General features: G+C 38.9%; 2 long non-coding RNA genes across 7 annotated transcripts in view; both read right to left on the reverse strand.

The window, feature by feature from the left end:
* Window positions 1-3,117, reverse strand: part of LOC120290300 — a 30,014-nt gene extending 26,897 nt beyond the window's left edge. Inside the window, exons 1-3 of one of the 3 annotated variants that reach the window (XR_005548168.1) lie at window positions 3,058-3,116; window positions 2,523-2,773; window positions 1,846-2,181 (exon numbers count right to left, since the gene is read on the reverse strand). This is a non-coding gene — a long non-coding RNA (uncharacterized LOC120290300). Of the gene's footprint in view, window positions 1-1,429; window positions 2,182-2,522; window positions 2,774-3,052 lie in introns of those variants that run through there. The other 2 variants (XR_005548167.1, XR_005548166.1) reach the window with 2 other exon arrangements.
* A 1,800-nt stretch (window positions 3,118-4,917) lies between these two features.
* On the reverse strand, window positions 4,918-10,103 carry LOC104432504. 4 transcript variants are annotated; one of them, XR_005547542.1, is made up of 6 exons: window positions 9,824-10,103; window positions 9,459-9,651; window positions 8,886-9,114; window positions 7,111-7,367; window positions 5,285-6,778; window positions 4,918-5,185 (listed from the first exon to the last, which is right to left on the reverse strand). It is a non-coding gene; the product is annotated as an uncharacterized LOC104432504 (long non-coding RNA). The 4 variants fall into 4 exon arrangements; XR_005547541.1 differs by having other exon boundaries at window positions 9,459-9,705; XR_005547544.1 differs by lacking the exon at window positions 9,824-10,103 and having other exon boundaries at window positions 8,886-8,949; window positions 9,459-9,809.
* Window positions 10,104-10,472: the final 369 nt, after the last annotated feature.

Raw genomic sequence — 10,472 nt, forward strand, 5'->3', positions numbered from 1 at the left:
TTTGTTAAGATATTAAAAATCCCAAACTATATCATCATGATACATTTACCTTAATTTTTTCTTGCATGTGACATCTTTACTTTCCATCAAGGTGTCGTCAAATAATTTTTCAGTGAAAATAATATCTTGTTTATTTCATTTGACTCGCATGGGCGTCATATTAAATATTGTTCGTTTTCTGACTTCTTTGGAGACAAAATTTTAATGATTTTCATTGACAAAACTTTGATGTGTGTATCACGCCAATACAAATTTGGATTCATTGTCATCTCACGAATCAAGCTAAAATTGAGGCGTGGCTTAGTAATGTCCCCTCCTCCTTTTGTCGTTTTTGAAAAGTAGCAGCCAAAAAGGAGGCGTGTTACCCACGCTGTTCTAATAACCACGGTTTTTTTCCAGTCAAAATAACCCCACTTCCGATTGGAAATAGTTGGCAAAATGCTTCCGAAGTTGGAATTTCTTGTCAAAGACGTTGGCTGGTCCTTGGAAGGTTTTCATGGGCACACTTGCTTTCTATTAGATGATAGTAAGCACAAACATAAACGCCATCGCTGATTCCAAATTAAATTCTTCATTATATAATGACGATATTATGACAAAGTATTACAAGCGAAAAGTCAAATTCGGAAGTAGAATTTCTAGCAGGTGCAACCGAGTTAAATTACTGTCAATCAAAAGACCAAAGATTGACTAAAATGTTGTCAAGTCCCTCTTTGATACTTGCAGTCAATGAGTAGCTACCTCTTTAATCTTATAGCAACTCCCTTTCACCGATTGGAGTTCTTCCTCTAACTATATGTAAAAATGAGGACATAGAAATTGGACCTCATAAAGATTGGACTCCAAACAAGATATTGAAGTCGACATCTGTCTGCCATCACAAGCATAGAGATGACATAGGGCAAAACATGCAACTCTACACACCAAAAAACAACAATAAGCACAACCCCAAACAAACCTTCCTTTAGCTGGATAGTTTTCAGAGACTTAGATTCCAAGCAAGACACGGACGGCCTATGATGCTTACCAATCCGAATCTTATCTTGAGACCAAGGCCACTCTCAAAACTATGCATAACAAAGAGCTTGATAATTTTGATTACACCAACATCCAAAGGACCACATGTATATGATACAAACTATTCATGGACTCAAGATATAGCAGATACAGTGGTTATAAACTCCAATGAATACTACTGAAAATCTTTCCCTAAGCAGCTTGTTTTATCCAACCACATTCGTAATCCCAAATCCTAGGAGTTCTGTGAATCCAACAAAGCTGCAGCCCCTTGCTACATACTTGATTAGAGAAACTAAACTCAAAAAATAGATGAGAGCAAGATTCAATGCTTTTATTACAGAACAATCAGAGAGATCTAGTACTCCCAACACACCAACTGTAAATCCTCTCAAAGTGGGAATTTATCACATATTACTGACCAAAAAAATGGCAGCTCTTGGCACATCAGGGAAGAACCACACAAGTTTGTGCCCGTCAACATTAGCACTCTTGCTTCTGACAATTTCCTTAGCAACGAAAGAGTTATAGCAACCATATGACAAAATGTGGACGTAATTATGTCAATGTGATAACTATGGAACAGGAGAACAAACAACATAAAAGGCAAGAAATTTTGGACCATTGCATGTGATTTGGTACAATGTTAGAAATGAAGAAGTAGAAAGTGGACAATCTATTGGAAATTTAACAAAAAAAAGTGAGAACACAGACAATATGCTAATCCTTCAGAAAAGATTCTTTCTAGATTCTGATTATACCCCATGATCATTACCAGTGTCTTTCAAACAACCTGACAAAAGAAATAGCAGAAACAAATCTTCCTACCCTTTAAACTTTGCCAACCAGTGACTTTAGTCTATGCATCTTTGATTCCACGAAGCAGAATTTGAATAGTAATCAAAATGAACAATGGGAAAAGATTTCATTGAGTGCTATCTGGGACACGAAACGACTTCATTTGTGTCGGTACTCAAACCGACTAAACCATTCCTTAATCCTGGATGGTGAGTAAAATGCTGGCATGGAAGGGTTGAGGAGCAATAAATTTGTTTCCCCCATAGATATCAATGTGCGTTACAGTATGCTCAGAAATGAGAAGATTGCGTGTGTGGGGATAAGTACTTTGTGTCAGTACCGAGTTCCTTCCACTTCTGGTGAACTCTGCAAAAGTAATTTTCACATATCAGAATCAGAGATGTAAAGGAGATTAGTCGGGTACACATTCCACAACTTAGTAAATGTATTCAAATGGAGTTTCCAGACTAAAACAGGAAAGAGGATATAAAGAATCTTAACCGCCATTATCATGACATGAACTTGCTCTATCCATCTGAAGTTCTGAGCTACACTTTTTCGATGTGATGCAACCTTCAAACATTTTCAAACTCGTCTTTGCTATTAACTTATCATATAAATAATTACGTCCATCACATCTAGTGGATTGCAACATCAGGGGAAAAACAGACACTTAATGAACAGGGAAAGAGAACACATATACACACCTCTATTCCCCCATGAGTAATTTGATAACCAACTCTAATCATAGCAAGAAATTTCCACAAAAGGTCAAAGATGCTAAGAACAGCAGAGCCTGCAGTGGCATCTCCCCTTCGTCTCTACAATGAGGAGCAATCTCACATCCAGAGTCCCCCCCTTCAGCATCTTCTCCTCCTAGATTTGATACCGGCGAGGCGACGGTGAAGGAAGGGTTTATAGACTATGCCCCATGAAACGTTGCAGCAAACACCATGTCCTACGAACAAGGTTAGAAACAATTAATCCAATATAGAATTCAACGGAAACTATAAAAAATAAGGACAAAAATTAGAGAAACCGTCGCTCGTTCAGGCTATTGAGATCAATCTACAAGCCACGTTTAACCGAGGAAATGCAGCTGACTACTGACTGACTCGTCCCCGACGAAGGCTAATTTTGAACTAAAGAAATTACCTTGTGTGGATGAGAAGAGAACCCCGCGGAAAGCGACGAGTAAGAGTTAAAAATAAGGAAAGCGCGAAGTAGCTTTATTTACCTTACCTTCGCCTTGCGAGCCCGGAAATACGGATAATTGCGGGTGGTGCAGCAGGAGGTCCGGAGGTGAGGGGCCAATAGGAGCCAAGACGATGCGACCGATTTCGCAGGTGAGGGGCCAATAGGAGCCGAAGTCTCTGGTATTTCGACGCTTGTCAAGCCTATGAATTTGGATTGATAAATATCATACTATATCATTTGATTATTCGTAATATTTTGGGAAAGGTCCATTTGCGTCACGGTGCCATTAATATCTTAATTTTTCGATGGCAAGTCAAACATGCATTTTTTGTAAAACTGTGTATAATATAAAGATAAATAAATAATGAAAACATAAAAATGAAAAAAGAAAAAAGAATAGAAAATAAACATAATGAAGCACTAGGTCTATCAAAGCCCATCACTCTAGCCCGGTATGATCACCTTGTTCCAGCCCAGCTCGGTCCGACCACAAGTCAAGCCCGTCAAGCACCTGGCCCAATTCACCTCAACCCATCGATCCACAAGAGCAGCCCAGGCCACACTAGGCCCATCAAGTTATAATACAACCCGTTAAGCCCAACTTGGTGAAACCCATAAAGATCTGAATTGAGCTCGGTCCACCTCATTGGAACCGGCCCCCCTCTCCCCCTATCGTTCTCTCTTTGTCCCCCTGAACGTTGGAAACGAACTCGCGCGCATTACAATGTTTAATTGCCTGTTGTGTTGGCAACTGAGACCTTCTTGTTATTGAAATAAGCTCATTGGCAATTCAATTGCGTCTATTTCTTCATTGTTTAAGGATGTTTGTTGATCGGTTCTTGATGTATAGGCGTTCCTTAAGTCCTATTGTCTTGCATTAAGAATGAATCTAGGAGCCATGCACTTCAGTACATTTCTACCTCGGTTTAGACAGTGTTCTAGCAACATAAATTTGATCTTGAATATTGCTAGATTATGACAAGAATCTCTTGTATGGAACTGAATTGAATTAGAAGTGTTTTTGCTAAGTTCATATGTTATATTTATTGGAATCACACTTAGATTGCCCCCGGTGAGAGCTCGCAAGCTTTCATTAGCCACAATTGGAAAAAAAAAAAAAACAAAAGAAAATTTACTAAAAAATTTTCCAATTTTTTTAAAATTTGTCTACATTAGTGCCAGTCATGTCCCGTGGAATAGTTAGTGCCCATTAAAAATTTCCGAGCAAAAGTGATCCAAATGACGAATATCTACAAGAGATAGCAGAATTTCGGAAGTCGAATTTCATGCCGACATAACTAAATAAAATCACCATTAACCGATAAAAAAAGAAGAGTAGAATGTGGTAAAATCTCTCTTCGAATCTCGCAGTTAAATAAGTGTTTACTCTCTTACTCTTGTAGCAACTCCCTTTCATGGACTGGGGTCCTTCCTCAAGAACTATTTGAAGAAATGCGAAGGCCAATGATATAGAAATTGGACCTCATAAAGAATTGGACCCCAAACAAGTGGGTTGAAGTTGACATCTGTATCACAAGCATATAGACGACACAGCAAAACATGCAATTCTACACACCAAAGAGCAAGAATAAGCACCACGTCAGACAAATCTTTACTCTAGCTAATAGTTTTTACAGAGTCAGATTCCAAGCAACACAACCTATGATGCTCATTGGTGCCAATCTTATTTTGAGACCAAGGCAATTCTCAACACTATGCTTAACAGAACTTCATAATTTTGATTTCATTAAACATCCAAGGAGGCACCTGAAAAGGCAACATGGACTTCAAGATAAAATGCAGTAGTTTCCATATAAACTGCGATAGACACTTCTGAAAATCTTTCCCTGAGTAGCTTGTTTCATCTAAACCGAATTCACAATCGTAAAAACCAGGAGTCAGATTAATCAAACAAAGCTGCAGCACCTTTCTCCATAATTGATTGGGGAGAAGCTACACTCAATAAACAGATGAGAGCAATATTCAATGTGTAGATCACAGAAAGAGAGAGAGAGAGAGAGATCTAGTACTCCCAACAGACCAACTGCAAATCCTCTTAACAGCGGGAAGTTTATCATATATTACTAACCCAAACAAAAATAAAGAAGCCAAATCTGGGCACATTAGGAAGAACCACCCAAGTTTGTCCCAGCCAACATCAGCATCCTTGTTTCTGACAATATCCCATGCAACAAAAAAGTTAAAGGCAACTATTTGAACAAGCTGTGCAAAAAATAACTTTATTTGCAGCTAGGAACTAGGAAAAACATACCACAAATTGCAGCTTGTATGGGAACCAACTCTTCAGACCTAGCAGCAGGCATTTCCAATGAGAGTTACGTATTGCAGCCGATCCTTTGACCCGCAGAGAAGAGGAGAAGATTCATAAATCATTCTCCTCGAGAATGATTCCGGCATGGTGCCAGAATTCATACCAAAGAGAAATATTATCTCCATTATCCACTGTTTGTATAATGTGGGATTTCAAAATGTTCCTGACTTTTAATAAATTCTTTCAAGCATAACTAGCATCTGGTTTACAGTCAAGATGATAGCTATAGAGCCAGGCAAAACACTTAAGACCACATAAGACCACAACTCAACAAAATACTACACAGACAATTTAAAATACAAAAGGATTTCACAAATCCGATCTTCAAATGCCAAGTCCTCCAAGCTGGTTAGGACAGACAGTGTTCCATCTAGCTTTGCTCCCTCTTTGGCATAAGGATCTCCATTCCAAAGGAAAGCTCTACACTTTTGCTCAACCATTTCAAAAACTTTCTGGGGAAACAAAAAGAGTGGACACAAATAGACTATGAAAGACAGAAACAATAAGCTGAAGTTCGCCGGCATATGAGCGGCTTTTAACTGTCCAAGCTTAATATCTCTTTGTAATTCAATAATTTTATAGAGGCTTACAATCCTTGTCTGAAAGTCTTCCAGACAATCCACAATTACAAGAAGAAAGAACCAAACAAGAACATATGATTGGCCAAGCTGTTTGATTTGATTGCCACATGTTAGACAAATTCCTTTTTAAAAACACCGTAAGCTGTTAAGCAAGGTGCTAAGCAATATGTATATAACGCATTTGACCAAAAAAATGTACATATAATGTATAACTCAACAGTCCCCTTGCGTAGAACCGATCCCTTAAGACACACAACAGAATGTGGACGTAATCATGTCAATGAGATAGCTGGGGATGATAACAAAAAACATAAAAGATGAGAAATTTTAAACCATTGACATGCTTTGATACAATGCTAGAAATGAACCAAGTAGAATGCAGACAATTTGCTAATCCTTCAGAAGAGATTCTTTCCAGATTCTGATTATACCCCATGATCATTAGCCATGTCTTTCAAACAGCCTGTGAAAAGAAATAGTAGAAACAAATATACCCACCCTCTAAACTTTGCCAACCTGCGATTGCAAGGCTTGCATCTCTGATTCCATGAAGCATAACATAAATAGTTATCAGAATGAACAATGGACAAAGATATCATTGAGTGCTATCCAGGACACAAAATGCCTTCACTTGTGTCTATACTCAAACCGACTAAACCACTCCTTAATCTCGGATGCTGTGTAAAATGCTGGAATGGAAGGGTTGAGGCGGAATAAATCAGTCCCCCATAGATTTCGACGTGCACCACAGTATGCTCAGAAATGAGAAGATTGCATGTGTGGGAATAAGTACTTTGTATCGGTAAATGCAGACACAAAGTTAATACCAAGTTGCTTCCACTTCTGGTGAATGCTGCAAAAGTAATTTCCGCATATCAAGTTCAGAGATATAAGGGAAACTACTTAGGTACATTCCACAACTTAGTAAATGTGTTCAAATGGAGCTTTCAGACTAAAACAGGAAAGAAGATTTAAAGCACCTAACTGCCATTAAAATGACACAAACTTGCTCTATGCATCCGAAGTTCTGAGCTACACTTTTTCAAGGAGATGCAACTTTCAAACATTTTTAAACTTGTCTTTGCTATTAACTAACCAAATAAATTATGTCCAAACTTTAGATTCATCTAACATCAGGGCCAAACATACACTTACTGAATGGGGAAAGGAAACATATACACATACCTATCTCCATGAGTAATATGAGAACCAACTAATCATGGAAAAGTTTCCACAAAAGTCAAGATCTTAAGAACAGAGCCCGCAGTGGCATTTCCCTTTGTCTCTACAATGAGGAGCAATCTCACATCTAGGGTCCCCTTCAGCATTTTCTCCTCCTAGACTTAATACCAGTGAGGCGATGGTGGAGGAAGGGTCTATAGACCTTTCTTTAGGTTGCTGGGTTGTACCAACAAACTTCACCAATGGAATTCCAATGTAATCTGAAAGGCAAGCAAGATTTAGAGAATCTTGGAGAATGAGACAGAGCACAGTGATGACAAAAGAAGTGGATGAGTGCAGAAAACTGATAGAATGCAGAAATAAGTTGAGAATCCAAATTTAAATGCAACAGTCCATTAATAACATTACAGGTTTTTATTTCATTTTTGCTAGATTGAAGAGATTATGCGAAGTGTTTCAATGGATAGGGGAACCAATGCCAAATCTGAGAAGAGAAGTGACTACGAGTAGAAGAGTAGAGTAGGCATAGTAAATGGCAAGATTGATACTGGATTTTAATGACATCTTCATGAGATGGAGACAGCAGAGAGATGAAGCATAGGTGACTTAGGTGCAGACAACAAAGGAGAAGAAGACGATGATGGAAGGGGCATTTTTCATAGCCCCTAGTTTTGCCCAATCGCTATTGCAAAAATTAAAAATACCTTTTTAAAGTAACGTAATTTTTCCAATGAGTTATAAATTATAGCAGATACTTTGGCCTACGGAGGAGAGAAGATTCATAAATTATTCTCCTTGAGAAATGATTCCTACGAGATCCCAGTATGGTGTCACAAATCAAATTAAGAGATATATTATCTCCATTACTGACTATATATCTAATGTGGGGCTTCAAAATATTCTTGACTCTTAATGACTTCTTCAAAGCATAAGTAGCATCTAGTTTGCAATCAAGATAATAGCTATAGAGCCAAGAAAAACATAGAGACCACACCTCAATAAAATACCCACAGACACTTTAAAATACAAGCAAGATTCACAAATCTAGTCTTTGAATGCCAAGGCCTTGAAACTTAGGAGGACAGACAGTGTCCCATCTGACTTTTGCTCCCTTGGTATAAGGATCTCCCTTTGAAGAAAAGCTCTACACTTTCGCCAACCATTTCAAAATCTTTCTTGGGCAACAAAAAAGAGTTGACACTAATACTTAACCGCACTATGAATAACAGATTTAATAAGTTGAAGTTTGCTGGCATATGAGTGCAAGCTTTAAATCTTGTTGTAATTCGATGATTTTTTTAGAAGCTTATAATCCTTGTCCGAAAGTCTTCCACAATTACTAGAAGAAAAAACCAAACAAGAACATAGGTTGGCTAATTGGTCATGTTGTTTGATTTGATCGCCGCATGTTAGACAAATACATTTTTTAAAAGCTTAATCTATTAGGAAACTTGCCAAGCAATTTATATAAAAAAATATAACTTAACATTCCCCTTGCGTAGAACCAATCCCTTACACACAACAGAATGTGGATGTAATCACGTCAATGGGATAACCGGGAATGATAACAAACAACATGTAACACGAGAAATTTTGAATCTTTGATATGTGTTTTGTAAAATGCTAGAAATGAACAAGTGCGGACAAGTTGTTGGATATGCGGACAATATACTTAAATCATTTAGAAGAAATTCTTTTAGGTTCTGATTATGCCCCATGATTATTACCCACCTTTAAATAGCCAGTAAAAAAGAAATAGCAGAAACAAATCTACTCACCTTTAAACTTTTGCCAACTAGCCACTACAGAGTCCAGGGCTAATCTTGGATGGTGAGTAAAATGCTGGATGGAAGGGTTGAGATGCAATAAATCCGTTTCCCCCATAGATTCCAATGTGCATCACAGTATGCTAAAAAATGAGAGAATTGCATGTGTGGGAATAAGTACTTTGTATTGGTAAATGCAGATAGAGAGTTAATACTGAGTTCCTCCAACTTCTGGTGAATGCTATAAAAGTAATTTTCGCATATCAGAGTAAGAGATATAAGGGAAATTAGTCAGGCACATTCCATAAACTCAGTAAATGTGTTCAAATTAAGTCTCCAGCCTAAAACATGAAAGAGGATTTAAAGCACCTAAACTGCCATTAAGATGACATGAAGTTTCTCTATCCATCTAAAGTTCTGAACCACTCTTTGTCAATGTGATGCAACTTCAAACATTTTCAAACTTGTCCTTGCTATCTATTTATCATATAAATTATGTCCAGACTATAGATTCGTCTAGCGGATTGAAACATGAGGAGGAAAATAGACACTCGATGAATAGGGAAAGAGAACATATATACATACCTCTATCCCCCGTGAGTAATTTGAGAGCCAACTCTAATCATGGGAAAGAGTTTCCACAAAAAGGTCAAAGGTGTTAAGAACAGCAGAGCCTGCAATGGCATCTCCCCTCTTCGTCTCTACAATGAGGAGCAATCTCACATCAGGGGTCCCCCCTTCAGCAGCATCTTCTCCTCCTAGTCTTAGTACCAGGGAACTTCACCAATGGGAATTCCAATGTAATATGAAAGGCCAGCAAGATTGAAAGAATCTTGGAGAATGAGGCGGAGCACACCGAGAATGAAAGAATTGGAGGAAAAGTGATGCCAAATCTGAGAAAGAGAAGTGACTACGAGTATTGAAGAGTAGTGATCGGAAAGATCGATTACCTGTTTTAATTGAAATATATTCAGGAGATGGAGATGGAGATGGAGATGGAGATGGAGGTGAGGACGACGACGGAGTGGAGAGCCGAAGCAGCGGTGGCGATTGAGGTGCACACCACAACGGGGGAAGGACACAGATGATGAAAGAGCTAGGGTTCACGGTATTTGAATATATGGGATTTCGCGGATGAGGGGCCAATAGCAGCCAGTCCCTTTCCTGCATCGCTCCTTCAGAATTGGGCAATTCCAAATAAGGAGTTCTTCTAGGGAGGGAGGGAGGCCATCCTGGGTAATTCCTCAGCTTTGGGCATTGAGATCTCCAAGAACCGGAGAGAGGGAGGGAGACTGTTGGACAGTCTTTCCACTTTCCCCATACATAAGATAGAGAGCTTGAGCAGAGAGGAAGGGAGCGGAAGCACAAGACCCTCCTCCTCTCCCACTCCTCCCACGCTGCCGTCGATCCTTAGACTTTGAAGGGAGGTGAGAGGAGTGAGCCACTCCCTCATCGGCTGCTTCATATTCTCGCATTTACGTACCCAAAGTGTCTCTAGCTGGGGCGGCAATCCTCCCTCGGGGAAGCGCGTCAATCTCTCACACCCCCAAATTGATAGATATCGAAGACTCGTGAGTTGATGCAACTGATTAGGTAACG

The sequence above is a fragment of the Eucalyptus grandis genome, chromosome 2 (assembly GCF_016545825.1).
Source record: "Eucalyptus grandis isolate ANBG69807.140 chromosome 2, ASM1654582v1, whole genome shotgun sequence".
In the NCBI taxonomy this organism is placed as follows: domain Eukaryota; kingdom Viridiplantae; phylum Streptophyta; class Magnoliopsida; order Myrtales; family Myrtaceae; genus Eucalyptus; species Eucalyptus grandis.